The sequence below is a fragment of the Bombus flavifrons genome, chromosome 15, assembly GCF_040668555.2.
Source record: "Bombus flavifrons isolate JBK064 chromosome 15, iyBomFlav1_principal, whole genome shotgun sequence".
NCBI lineage: Eukaryota > Metazoa > Arthropoda > Insecta > Hymenoptera > Apidae > Bombus > Bombus flavifrons.
The window spans coordinates 2,300,521-2,315,060 of NC_138456.1; the positions used below are offsets into that span (position 1 = coordinate 2,300,521).

General features: G+C 41.3%; 1 protein-coding gene across 4 annotated transcripts in view; it reads right to left on the reverse strand.

Moving 5' to 3' along the window:
* Positions 1-14,540, reverse strand: part of LOC138187539 (protein amalgam) — a 263,392-nt gene that overhangs the window by 211,577 nt on the left and 37,275 nt on the right. The window contains exon 1 of one of the 4 annotated variants that reach the window (XM_069128458.1): positions 10,112-10,716. The exons of the other annotated variants lie outside the window; for them this stretch is intronic. The gene's annotated coding sequence lies outside the window, so the exon portion shown is untranslated. Of the gene's footprint in view, positions 1-10,111; positions 10,717-14,540 lie in introns of those variants that run through there. 4 annotated transcript variants of the gene reach the window in all.

Consider the following 14,540-nt stretch of genomic DNA (forward strand, 5'->3'; position numbering starts at 1 on the left):
TCGCGCGACTCTGCTATCCGAGCAACACTCGTATAAGACCACAGCTAAGCAGCTTATCTGTTGATGATGCACTGTATTTTCCGCCCACCGTACACTGCTGCTGGTAGACACCGAAGCGCCGGAGTGTTCCCGCTTGATAGCGTGTCGTTTTCTACCGCACATAACCCGCCCTTTATTCTCGCTTCCTCCTTACCAGTCCTTACACAGTCCCCTTGGCTACGTTTTCCCTCCAACGCAACGACCAGCTTTGCTATCGCCACTGCACGCCGACGCGCCTCGTCGCAGTGTTTTCTATCGTTCGCCAAACTATCGTTCTCCTTGCCTCGCTACCTTTTTCTCGGAACCGCCAATTTCTGTCCGGACCAGTCACCTTGTCAATGCCAGCGCGACGCGGACCCCGCGTCCAACACGTTCCGACCGATTCATACGGTCTTCGTTGCGCTATAACTTCGACAACGTATTCGAAATTAGTGTGTAGTTGGGAAACATATACGTTGAAAGTTGCCTCTCTGCTTCGCCGTGGAAGCGAGCAAATAACGGGCTTGGCGAGAATTTAGGCGAGCCAAATACGTAGATGCACCGTGTCACCGGTATACGAACAAAAAATCTTGATCTTCCGAAAGGGAAGAGGCAAAAGACAGAAGAAGGGTGCAGCGGTCTTTACCGTTTGCTTTCAACGATCGATAGTTGGAAAACTGACTTTTCTCTCGTAACAATCAGTAGCTTGACGATATTCCAATTATTATTGTCAATTTATAGCCACGAAGATTTATCGCAACGACTAACGTTGTAATTTACATATTTTTCGCACGGTAAATGTCAACCTGAGGATTTAGCGGCATTAGTTACTCGCTTAGAACCAGACTAATATTATACTAAACGCTACTTTATGGTAAAAGTAGTTACGTATACAGCGACCATCGATCAAGCATGAGCGCGTATGTACACGAAAAAATTCTGCTGGGAATAAAATGAAAGGTGCGATATTACACGTTCGAAGAGGAAAGAACGTGTGCGTTATATAAATTCGTAAGAATTACAGACTTTCGCTCGTTAATCGTTGCTAAACAACATCCTACAAGCGTTATCCCAATAATTTTCGTTACAAAGAGTTTTGTTCGCGTTAATGCTACTTTAATCGCTCGATAAAACACCATTTTTATACTTTCGTTCCTATGATATTAAGGATGATCCATAGCCAATAAATAATGACAAATTGTTATTACGTGGCGGCGTATACTACGGGTATTTTCCGAATTAATCTCATCGTCGATCGTAATAAGATCGTACGAACGATCGTTGTAATCGGTTACAGACGGCTCTAGCGTCTCCTTCAAAATCGCTGTAATTATTTTTCCAGCAACTCCGACGCTCCTCCGATCAGCAACGTTTTAATCGACGCTAATCTCGTGGCTGCACCCCTTTAAGCTCGAATCCTCTCTAGCTTTTTCCAGCGTGAAGAAGGTTTCAATTGTTCGACTAAAACTCTACTTTGACATTCAGCGATTCAGACTCGTATATTGACCGCAATCTTACCTCTCGAAAGAGACGATAAAAAAAGATAAAGAAAGAAGCTGAAGGTAACTTTGCAATCGCGATAGAAGTCGTTCGCAATGCAAGTATACTCGGTCGGTCGCTGCTTTCTTTCTGCGAGACATCTGAAAGCGTCACGGAAGATTCTTTAGGGCACCTAGCCTCGAATCCCAACAGATTACACAGTCTACGACGTCTCCCTTCCAGCTTGTAAACCGTGTTCTCGGTAGCAGCCATCTTCCACGAACAAGCCCACGTAAAATCAATTTTATCGCTTTATATTTTGATACTCGTCGACGATGTGCTACTCGTGGCCAGTTTCGGTGAACGTTTCAAAAGCTGCACCGTATCCCTGGCGAATTGTTCGGTCGATTCCATGCGAGTAACCGGTCGAATTTACGTTACGTGGCTGCGCGTTTTCCAAAACTACCGCCCGGACAAACTAGAAAGGAAGATTCTCATCGAAGTGTAGTTGCTATTCTATTCGGTTGGCAACTAAGTGATTGCTGATTTTGTGCGCATTAAATGCGCTATCGCTTAGTTGCCAACCCAATAGAACTATCACACCAGTCAAATTGATTGGGTCTACAATTTTTATAAATGTGTCAATCCTCGTTGGTCCCAGATGAATTAATAGTACCAAAAATGTATTACATAACGTGGAATTCCTTCTGTAAGAAGGTAATAAATCGATAAATACAAAAATATTCTATTATTACGTACTTTTTGAAGATCAATCGTTTTGACTGGTTTTGGTAGAAATAGCTTCGTGTTAACTATCGGTAGTTCTAGCGTTAATTCCAGTGATTCAATTACAAGCAATCCTATGTTACACGTATTATACGTATCCTCGTGTTCGTCGTTATTTATTACTACGTCTTCAATCTACGATATTCTCAAAATATGGGATTGGGGAGAAAACAGGTACTAAACTCATTCGTCGAATGACACTGACAGAGACGAAAAGACCCAGACAAATACGTAATCTTACTGATGTATTATGTTACAAACACACGGAGGAGCGTACAAAGCCGTCTGTCCGACAAAAGGAATCCTTCAGAAAGGGGAACCGAGGAAGAAAACTTGGAGGAAGCTGGCTGTCTCGCGTCCAAGTCGCTACGGGCTTTCAATCGACATTGATAGATAGGAAAAAATATTTGACATTAGAAAGAATCCTTTGGAAACTGATTTCTCGTGCTGCTTATGCGAGTCGTTCTAGCTCGGTTCTAACCTAAATAATTCTATACGATATTCTCCGCTAGATTTCATAATTTCATTCGAATTATCGCTCATCCACAGCGCTGTCACTGGTCGCTAACACCGAGCTGAAAAGACACATGTACGACGCGACGCAATGTGTCGTTGTAAAAGGTAGACATTTCCGAAATAGAAGAAACGTGTGAATTTACGACCGGCAAATACCATAACCATTAGCAGTTGCATCGATGGAATATATTTTGTACCAAATGCCAACCACGATAAAATCCTATTTTTACCTCTGAAAGCTGATTTTAACGTTCGTTGATTTTTCATCGGTGAACGTCGACTGACCGAGTTCTAAAAAATTCACATCAACGACACGAGTGATCTTTGTCCGATTTTATCGAACGCTACTTACTTAGGTACATACGTACGTGATGATAAAAAGAAAGGTGGCAGGTTTTTAAATAATTATTCGATCGATTTATAGCCTTGATATCGACAAAGTTTCTAGCTATTATTAGAACGTAGGTGGAGATACTGTTTGAGACGACAGAGTTTATGACAAGGACGCTCAGTCTTTGTTATTTCTAAGATCTTGAGTAACGATAGACGACATTTCCTGCGTCAACCACTGTGGCCAAGATTCAGGCCGAGAATCGAGCCAAGCGTTAAGCCAAGAAATTATTTTGTGGCCGTGGAAACATCTTCCAGTCACAGTGGATTACCACGTGCCACGTATATACATACTCGCTTCTGCACTCTCGATATCAATAGAGGCGTCATGAACCCGGAACATGACCCGGGATTTCCCATTGATCTACAACCGCTGTTCGCTAACGTTCCAGCCCTCTGATAGGCTAAGCTGTCCAAGAGAGCGAATAGTCGCTCATCAGCCATATTATAACGGATAAAGATTAGAATTAGAAGAAGAGGAGCGACGAGACTCGATGGACGATCGACTCGCCATGTTTCCAACTGTCGTTTTTGATATCGTGCGACGTAACGTAACGGCGAATGCGAATTTTCAACGGTAGATCGTCCCGACGATGAAAATTACAAAATTTTGGTATCGATTTGCAGCTTATTCGCGAATATACGTACGTCTTCCGATGACGCTGATAAATTTCGAGTAAGCGACGACGATTAACGGGCGCTTCGTAACGATTTTTCGCGAGGCAAGGGATGCAGAATGCAACGAGATCGAGTAGAGCGTCGCGTCGGCTGACGTGGTGACTCGTGCAATGGGATAAAATGATGCGATTCCGGTATATGTTATGTACACAGATATACAGAACGCGAGGAAAGGGGAGAGAAGGGAAGCGTAGCGCTGCGTGTTAACGAATAAAGAATGGCATGTTGCACCAGCTGCATCGGATGGGACGCGGTGCACTGCAAAACGACATGCAACCGACAACGTGTCGGCAGGAACAAAAAAGAGGTCGTAGGCAAAAGGACAAAAGTGAATAGCCAAGTCAGCTTCTGGGGCCACCGGCTATCTATAGATGAGATAATTGCGATCAAACCTTTTAATAGAAGAACCGAGAAAATTTCAACTGGCACGGCTGGTTTGTGGAACTGTGCGCGGAACGCTGAGTTTTCCAATGAATCCTACCCCTGTGCTTTTATACGCAGAATTCGCAATTCCATTGAATTTCATCGTAAAAAAAATTCCGACATTTCATTTAAGAAAACGCCATTAGTCCGCAAATCTTCTTTATTCTTTCATCGTCTGTAGAGGAACTGACGTTGCTGAAACACGCCGATAACTACCGAGCATCTTGAGCATCTTGAGTACCTAGAAAACGAAGGAACATCAATAACCAGGTTTTCAACGCGGATAAATAACAAACTTTAGGCTGTTAAATTCGCGATAGCGAAAATAGTTGCTCATGTACGAAGTTACAGCATTTACAGTTGTATCGACGATAGCTTGGTAATAAAAATTACGCGCGTTAAATTTAAACCAGTATCGTTCCGTATAAAGGAAAAACATCATCGCAAATCACGTAATTCGCGTGCCACTGGTTATACGTAGCATCGTACTAGCTACAAATCGTTAAATACAAATGAGAACAAATCTTCGCTATGAATTTCTTTATATCGGTAGTAGCAACGAATCGAATCTATAAGTAAATTAGAAATTTCACGAAAGTAAAGAAACTTACTACGAAGAGAAACGCTGCTAGCTGACAGCTCCCCTACGACGATGCGAACACCCTGTACGCTTGGTCGATACAAAGATACAGATGCACACACCAACACCATTTGCCGGTATTTTCTACTTTATGCACATTTACACGTTCCTAAACGTTCCATTGCTTTGAATCGCACGTATGTCATTGGAGTGTAAAAAATTGGATCGGTTATAAACGTCAGAACGCATCCACATGCAGTAAAACCTGGAAAGCCGGAATAAAAGCTGTCAACGATCCCATCGATCTGCCGCCAATTTCCCCGTTTCTCCGTTTCCCGTGCCATTCGCATACGTAGACCAGACCAATTCATTGTACGGCCTGCGGCATCGGTCTGCGAAAGAAAACGCGTTCGCTCCTCCCCCAGTGTGAAACTCTCGACTGACTGTTTATCCGGTTCATTTATCTGCCAGTTGGAGTACAGGTCGCGTTACATTCTTCGCAATCCCCGCTTTCGATAGAAACGAAACACGCGGCGGTTGGTAAACGTGAACGATGCGACGTCGTAACTGGAAAACGACAAATTCACTATGAGGTTAATGAACAACGTGTTGGTATAGAGAAGACGGGAGAGAAAGTAGATGGACGCGATACAGACAGAATTAAACGGAAAAACAGCAAAGGAAAAAGGAGAAAACCGGCGGTGGATAAAAAGGCGAGTAAAAAGCGCGCTCCCGTCTCATTTCGCGTACAGCGCGAGAACATCAAAAGCAGCCGTCGAAATTGTCTGGAATGAAAGTGGGTTGCGGGTTGAACGGTCGAAAAAAAAGCAAAGAGCTGGACTGGCACGCGCTATCGTTCCAGGACGATCGATGCGAGCCGCCAAAAGAGCGAACATGTTGGGAAATCGAGACGTGTCGCGCAGCTGATTGTGAGTCGGCTGCACACTGGCGGCTGCTGGGATCGGGTCATCGCTCGTTACCATTACACCGCGCTGGCCGCGATACCATTCGTTTCGTCTCGCGTATTTCACCTGGACAAAGGGAGGATCGCGTATCGATCCAACGTCTCGTGTTTCCGTCGATTAAATTCACCCGTCTTCGACGATGGTGGAAAATCGACTTGCCGAGAAAAATTTACGAAACGTTTCCATATTCCTGAAAACTGAAAACGATTTATTTTTCCACTATCGCATCGTATCAACGATAAGTCTCACTTAGCGGTAAATATCGTCAAACGTTCGATCTCTAAGAGAAGACGACGAAACGCTGCAAGTCCAAAAGCGAACCGAATTTGCAATATCGTGGATAAATCGCGTGTAAACTAAAATCAAACCAGATGTAATTCCCATCTAGCATCGATTGAGCGTACAATCCAATCGATATGAAAAAAAAAAAAAACTGGATTTAATACCGGTCGATTTCAATTGGTACGATACAGGAGTAACAGGCTTCGACTAATAGCAGAGGAGAAATCAATTTGCAATTGTAATTCCTTGGTGTTGCGCGACATTTTCAAGCGCACATCGGTGGTGTCACACCCTTTTCGTTTCGCATACTTTAGGAAATAGGGTCATGCAGCTACCCGCTAATTAACGAAGATTTCCGTGCGTAATCATTTTTCGAAGTAAATAAATAGCAATCGTGCTCGTAAAGGTTTCGGAGCTAAACACGGCGATATTGGAAAAACGAGTTTATCGCCAAGTCACCGCATTAACCGCACGTGTTGCGATTTTAGCAAAAATTCATTCTTTTGAACGACAGACCCACGTATTACTCGTTCTAGTTCCTAACTAACAAGTGGAAAAAATAATCCAACATGGAACTTTATCCTCCGTATTCCGAGAATACTCGATGCCAAATGTCAAATCGTTGACATCGAATTTTTCAGATACATTCATCTACCGATTCTTCTTCTTATATTCTTTACTCTTCCTTGTTTCCTCTTCCATAAACGATCCTGTATCCATAGCCGTGTAACAGGTTAGGATAGAAAAATTACAAAATCGATCGAAAATATTTTCCACGAAATTGCGTTTCGATGTTTAACTATAAATTCCTACGACCCTATATCGCGCAATATTTTCCGCTTGCAATTGCCGTGTAGTAAAAATTCACCGGATCTATCGACCGAGTCGATCGATCATTGTCACGCATCAAAAACAATGGAACGAGACCGATATGAAGGCGATTGGTCGGCGTAAATTGTAAACCCATTCATAGCCGGACGATCACTTTATTCCCAACACTCTCGATGAAACGTTCTTTCTGGAATTGGCACGCCGCGCCGAGCCGAGCCGAGTCGCGCTGCGTCAGTCCCCACAGTTCTATTTGCGAGTAAGTCTGATTAATCGGAACAAGGGTAAACACGACACGATTGCCATTAACACGCGTATACGTTTGATCCGTTTACGGGTCTCTCGCGCCTCCAGGCACTAGCTTTGCTACGTAAACACATTTACGTGGCCCGCTGTGAAAGGTTAATGATAATGTAAGTTCGCATGCGATAACCGCAAACCCAATGCGTTCTATACCTAAAAACGTCGCCTGGTGAACCGAGTTACCTGCGTTTCTACCTTCGACAGAGACGCAAAGGTTGGCCCGTTTCGGAAAATTACATTACAGAACACTGTCAAATTGTACATCCATTGGTCTGCATCGGTGTTTTTAATCCGCGTATTCAAACAACGAAACTACAACAGTGTGTTAACTGCAGTTTCATCCAAGTTCATCGACCCCTTAACCTCGTACAGGTACATACTTTGAGTTACAGGTTACAGGTATTGAATTCAATGAATCGGTTGATTAGGTTGCGCAAAGAAAGGATGGAGAGGGAGATGGAAGGAAGCAAGACTTCCTAACTAACGTATTTAACCAACTTGGTAACGTAACTTCGTAACTTGGCAACGTATTTAAGGCGAGAATTTACGAGAATTACTACATATATTCGTGTAAATCTTGCCGGTGGCGAGAGAGCTGTGTACATTATAGTTTCCTAGTAAACTGCTATCACTTATATCGCTCGGATTTTATAATAAATTCTTTCGATTCGTTCAAAACCATTTTATTATACGGTACTCTTATTTCTGAAATGTAAACGTAACTTATGTATACCCTAGGCTCCTACAATGCGTTCTAATTCCTAGTGGAAAGCGGATATTTCTGCGAATGTATACAATTTAGATACAAGTTTACTCGGTGTTACGTGGTATTTCGCTTAACCGGAAACGATAGAATATCTCACGAGGGATTACAGTTACTAAAAAGTATTTTAACGAAAATTATTTGGTTCGAACGGAAACATCCTATAGAGCAGATCATTTTTTTCTTTTTTCTTTTTTTTTTTGGATACAGTAGTGAGAAGATTTCGAGAAGATTTCAAGATCAACTTCGTTTTTTAAATGGAATATATCTTTTAATATATTAGTCGAAGCATCTCTTATATTGTAGAAAAGTATCAACCGATTAACTTTGATTTATCAAATTTAATGTTAATTAATTCTTTCCTTGTCTTTCATACGTTGAATTCGACAAATCGAAATTAAAACATCTGCTAAACTAATAGTTTCTCGACATGAACGATACCTTTTTATAGGGAACGCGGAGATCGACCGATCGACGTATTAAAAGATATTCCATTAAAAAAAAAAAGCGAATTTGATCTCAAAATCTATCTCGCCACTCGATCCGCAAAACAATAATTTAATCCTTCGTGAGATATTTTATCGTTTCCAGTTAAACGAGAGACTTTTTTATGTATACACAAGATCATAAAAACGTTTTGCAAGATCGTAAAAACTTTTGCACTTCTTGTGCGATACGTATATATGTTTATACTCGATATCTCGTTACAGTTTACGTAAAAAGTTTATTTAACTCGTCAAATTGATTGTTTATCGGTAAATTCCCATTAGGCACTACTCTTGTTACAGCATTCGTAGCAATAATTATACAGCGAATATCAGCTGTAAACCACGTCAAACTATAAACCACATATTTCCAATTTTGAATGGTTGGTTGAACGTCAGATGTTGCAGATTGCGTTTCGAATCCGGATGGTCGAGTTTGATTAAAACTACGCTATTATCTATAAATTGATAACCTGAATCGCGCATATCGTATTATGTACTGCAACGAATCTTGTCTTTAACTCCTGAATTTTTTAACACAATGCTGTGCCTCTAATTTTTCTATTTACGTATAACTATGCACATACGGTTTACGTGTATCTGGATAATATTATCGTTTCCCCTTCCCCTCGTTTTTTTCTTCTTTTTTTAACATATTCCTCGACTCTCGAATTTCATCCAACCGTGCAATATGAACGAACATTTTGCAAGGATGCATGCACGTGAAGCAGCAATTCATTTCAGTCAGATAAAATCATTTTAACATAAAGCCCATGACACAGAATTTATTAAAATTTGGTTGAAAGCTCATGGCGCATAATTTTGTAAACATTGTATTTCATGGTAATCGAAGCATAATATAACTTACATCCAAAAATATTCCAAGTTTTCAATTGAAGTCACACTAAATGAATTTTACAATTCCTGTATGCGACTTTGCTAAAACTCATAAATATTAGAGAGAGAGAGAGAGAGAGAGAGAGAGAGAGAGAGAGAGAGAGAAGCGAACTCGTTTCATAATTGAAACATCGTAACGTTTCAAGTACTGCAAAATATAAGACATTAAATATTTAGAATTGTTAATACGTTAAATCTAATATGCGCCTTTTTCGTGGCGAAAAAGATTACGTCACGATATAATGTTCGAATTTTGATTAAAATCAGTCGCGCGAAAGAGACGCTGGTTAGAGCATAAAATTTTTATCGCTTACGCTGTTCAAATACGAACAAGCCTTTTAGCCAAAGAGAATTCCAATTGCTTCTACCAAATGAATCTATGAACTTTCGTATTTGCTTCATCTTTTCAGAACGATTCGTACGCTTTGCTGTGTATATCAAAGGAATGTTGATAAGAAAAAAAGATTTCGAGATCGCAAGTCAAATACATATATTCCTACGTGTATAAACTAATTGAATGCAAACTCGAGAGATACTACGCTTCGTATCTGCAGGCAAGGCCGAGTGAATGACTAATTTACGCGTAGTTAATCCGAACACTGGAGGCAACGATAGAGGAGATTGACTCGAGAAATATCTGCGCTTTATTAGTCTGAGAGACGAGAATCGCATATCGTTTACGGTATTACCACGTTCATTTCCCATTCAATTGCCATACCTTATCCAGGAAACATTTTCATGATGCGATGGTCAGCGTTGCTCGCTTCGGTCGTTTCTTCCCTTAATTTCCCGTGTGCACGGAAATCCAGGTGAACGTGCAACGATAAATCACTTCTCCAAAATCTTGTACGCTAGGCGACGATTAAGTAGCCGAATGGAGTCGCGAAGATTTATTACTTGGAAGAAAGTTGAACGTGTATAGACGATATTCATAAAATATCGGGCCGATCGAAGAAAGTACGACGCACGCCAGTGTCATGTAAAATAAACAGAAATTTAAGAAAAAAAAGAAAAAAGAAACTTTATTTTTTTCTGGTTTACAATACACTTCCGAGCTCTAGGCGTGACTGTTCAAGACTCACCTGGATGATTTTAGGAGGAGTATTTAAATTCTTTCATTCGTGGGAGTGGAAAAACGCTTCGGTCGTACTTATCATATATTTCTGAGAACGGGTAGAGTGACCGGATGTTACCCCAGTGGTCACTCATGCTAGGGCACTTGGAATTTCGCTATCTTATCGCTTAGTTAGTCGGATTTCATCTGTAACACCATACAAGTTACTCGTGCGAAAGTTCGCAACGTACTGGGGCTGTTTCTGTTGGAAATGTCGTCTGTTTTCAACGATTCTATCGGAAATAGTAACAACGTTATGCCGCAAGGGCAACAGAGTCGGCGCGTGTTGTGATAATAACGAAGAACGCGGCCCTTCGCTCGGTGATATTCGACAGTTCTTGGAATTAAAGGTTCGGTTCGACGCGAAATTACGCGCACTTCTTCGCGTCATTTAATAACCGCTTAACGAGAAAATAAGAGGCTGCTTGTGTTTTCATTGAAAGAGAAGCGTCGTTTCGTGTTGCGTGGCGTGGCGTCGGGCACAGTGCAGTTTTCTTCGCGCCGATTAATTTCCGCTAGCTTGGACACTGCCACTTTATTACTGCTCTCGCCAGCCAAAGAACAGGGCTCGAGTAACTCTTCCGTGCTTGGGATTTCTCCAGCTCGTTTTGCACCTACACACGTTCAACAGGCGGTACGTTCTTCTTCGAACTTGCGTTTTCGTCTTTCTTTCAACCATCGGCTATTTCCTTCCACTCAATTACGCGTTAACTCGTAACATTCTGCGAGCAGTTGCCGTGTTAACGGAATCGATTCTCCTTTGATAAGGATGCGCTGTCCGAATAAATACACGGGACGTATCGATGCTTTCGCTTTAAAATCAGTACGCGAGTATCAAGCGCATTTAACGACAGCGTATATTTAAATGACGTATGTACGTACTCCGGTAATTCAATGGCACGAATTTCATTGCGAATTAGTCGTCGCATTTTTTTTCTATTTCACACACGTATATGAAATTTGTACGGTTAATAGCATACACGCATAATATTGTAGCGTAAAATTTGCCGTGCTTTATAAATAACGAAAATTTCATCCGTTGGCGTACAATAGTTCCAGAATATACAGTATTTTTTTTCGTTTTTACACAAAAATAATGTGATTTCCGTCTTAAATCGATAAATCGTATAGGACGCGTTTCGTCGTTGTATTAATTTATATAAATTTCGCAAATTTTACATATATTTTGGTTTCCTTTCAAACAGGAAATTCATTTTCGGATACTCGACACATAATATGATATTTTGTTTCTATAGAAATATACAGTTACGGGCAAATGCGTTTCGGTTTGAAATTGGTAACGTTTTTGTCCGAAGCTACGTATGCGCGTATTCGCTGAAATTCGACAGTTTGAAGTAACTACGCGCGTCATAACGTTGCTGTTTCAATTACCGAACAAAATGGGCAATCGCTGGTTAATACGAAATTGGAAGAAAAAAAAACAGAAAGATATTAAATTGTGGTAATCGTTTCGTCGTTGAATCGATCAAAGTTCACAAAATGAATTATACGTTAACGAAGTTAGCCGAGAGTTAGGAACTTGCAAGAACTCTGACCTGGCTTGTGCGTATACCTAGCGTAGAATACATTTTACTTTTAGTAAAAACGTATCGTTAATCGATCGTTCGGTCGAATAGTCGGAACTAGTAAAGTGCATACACGTGGTATATCGTAATACGATAGTTAAGTATAGTAGAAATTTCGTCTTTAAATCGACTTATTTCACATCTGAATAATCGTTTCGCTAACTTCAATATTAAAACGTGGAAAGAACACTATTTTCCAAATATCGATAGATCGGTCGCGTTATCGAACGGTGCATATAAGACCAAGTACGTTATACGAATAAATTGGCATAATTCGAAGATATCGATGATATATGAAATAGTATCGGGAATGGAATTACTGGATCATCCACGGTCCAACTGTAAACGTCGTATTATGGAAAAAATGCGCTGGATTTCCGTAAACATCGACATTTGTAGATTTACATTTTCTACGCTTACCGAGTTCATTGCGTTCCTTCGTCCCTACGTACGAATATACTTTGCGCTTTAAATCAAGCATTAACCGCGTTTTAATAAGTACAACGTGTTACTTTTCTACGTAATATAGCGTACAGCTTCGTTTCCCTCTGCCTTTCCATTGCTACTATTATATCGGAAATGGAACGAATGGCCGATTAAAATAAGTCTGGGATCAACGTAATACTACGCTAAAAGTTATTTATCGCGTTTAATGGATTTCATCTAACGAAAGCAACCAGACTTTACCACGTAATACGACACGTATTACCATTTTTACACATATATTTTCATATGACTTTCCCAAATGCACTTTTACGCGAGCTCGTAGCTTCGCACAAATGTTCCCGCGAATTACCGACGATTTTAACCATAAGCGAGTTATCTAAACGCCCGTCCAATGTAACGTAATCGATTTTTAAGAAGAATCGCAGCTGACGTCGGCTTGCAACGTCTTCCGTGCTATTTATTTATTTATTCGCGTGGAACGCATTCAACTTTCCCAGCTTGTAGCTGTCGACCGCGATCTCTTACATCAATTTCAGCCTGTCATTCCGCAGAGAGTAGAGTACCGTGAATTCAAACGAGAAACCGCAGTCTCGCGAGCAATCTATGGCGAACTGAATGTACAATGTACAAGCGGCAAGCCCTCTCCGCCGTTCTTCATCCTACCGCGGCTCTCCCTTTCCTTTTTTCTCTTCTTTTTCCTTTCTCTGCTACGACCAAGCGTGAATCGTGCGTGAAAATGCATTACGCTGCGGGTACAGGACCAAGAGGGTGGCACCCTCGTTCTTACCTACGGTTCTCGAGTTGCTGGAGTCGGACGAGGAGGAAAAGCCAAAGAGAAGCCTCTCGCCCTCGAGAAATCTCGCGTGTCGCATCTGTAAGCACGAACTAGATCCGAGGAACCGTTGCGCGTCGCGTTTCCTTCGCCATAGCCTCGTCATATTATCTGGCGTTCATTTCACTTGACTCGAGGTCCGACTAGCCTCGATTTCGTACGTCTACGAGAACTGCAGTCACGTACGCTGTGTAGACCGGGGACGAACGGTAATTCGGATAGCGCAATCGACGACGATATTGCAAAATTACGACGGTTATAATTTTGTTGGAGCCGTTTAAACCCAGCCAAGAACATCGACGTAGAATACGTTTGCAGCAGAGGATACCTCTTACAAGCGGTCGTATAGTTTTATCGAGTTTCGTGCGGAAGAATCAGCATCCATTTATATGCTACCTGCACAACTGCCAGGCGAACGTTAGATTGACACGGAGATAATTGAAATTTCGCCGAGCGAAGGAAACGAGAAACTATAACTGGGATTTTCTTGGCTGAAGCTTTCCAATTAACATAAGCATCGTGATTGTGTTTTTATATATATCGTACGATGTAACTTTTCGCTGACTCTATGCGAAGTGTACGTGCGCAATTTCTGTTCATTCAACGCTAAGCTATTTATGATCGTAGACGTGGCTTTTTCAACCGAGCGTCCCTACAACATACGCGGGTTACACTTTTCATTCGAGTCCTGGCAAAATGTAATTCTTCCAAGTTGCATCCGGTCGAATTCGTCCTTCGTTTCTTATCATCTCCGAAATAGAATTTTTCCTAAATACTCGTCGATATACGTGAAATTATCTTACCATCGGTTTGCTCGTCGAATAAATTCATTTGTATAATTCGAATCGACCAGCAGACTCGTAAATTCAGCTCGATTTTCTCAGTTTGCTAACGTCGATTAAATCATCGGATCGACGACGCTTTCGAGAAAGTTCTTGCCTCAAATTTCGGAGGAAAAATGTCGGATGAAAGATCCGTTTCGAATATAACGAACATATTCATGTATCTCGGTTAATTGAAATTTAATTTGTATATTTATATATCACAGAGAGAGAGAGAGAGAGAGAGAGAGAGAGAGAGAGAGAGTAATGGAGAGCTGGTAATACAGGCGTATAATAGGTAGTTTCCAACTCAGCAAAACGGGGACGCAGGCTGCGCAACTGAGTAA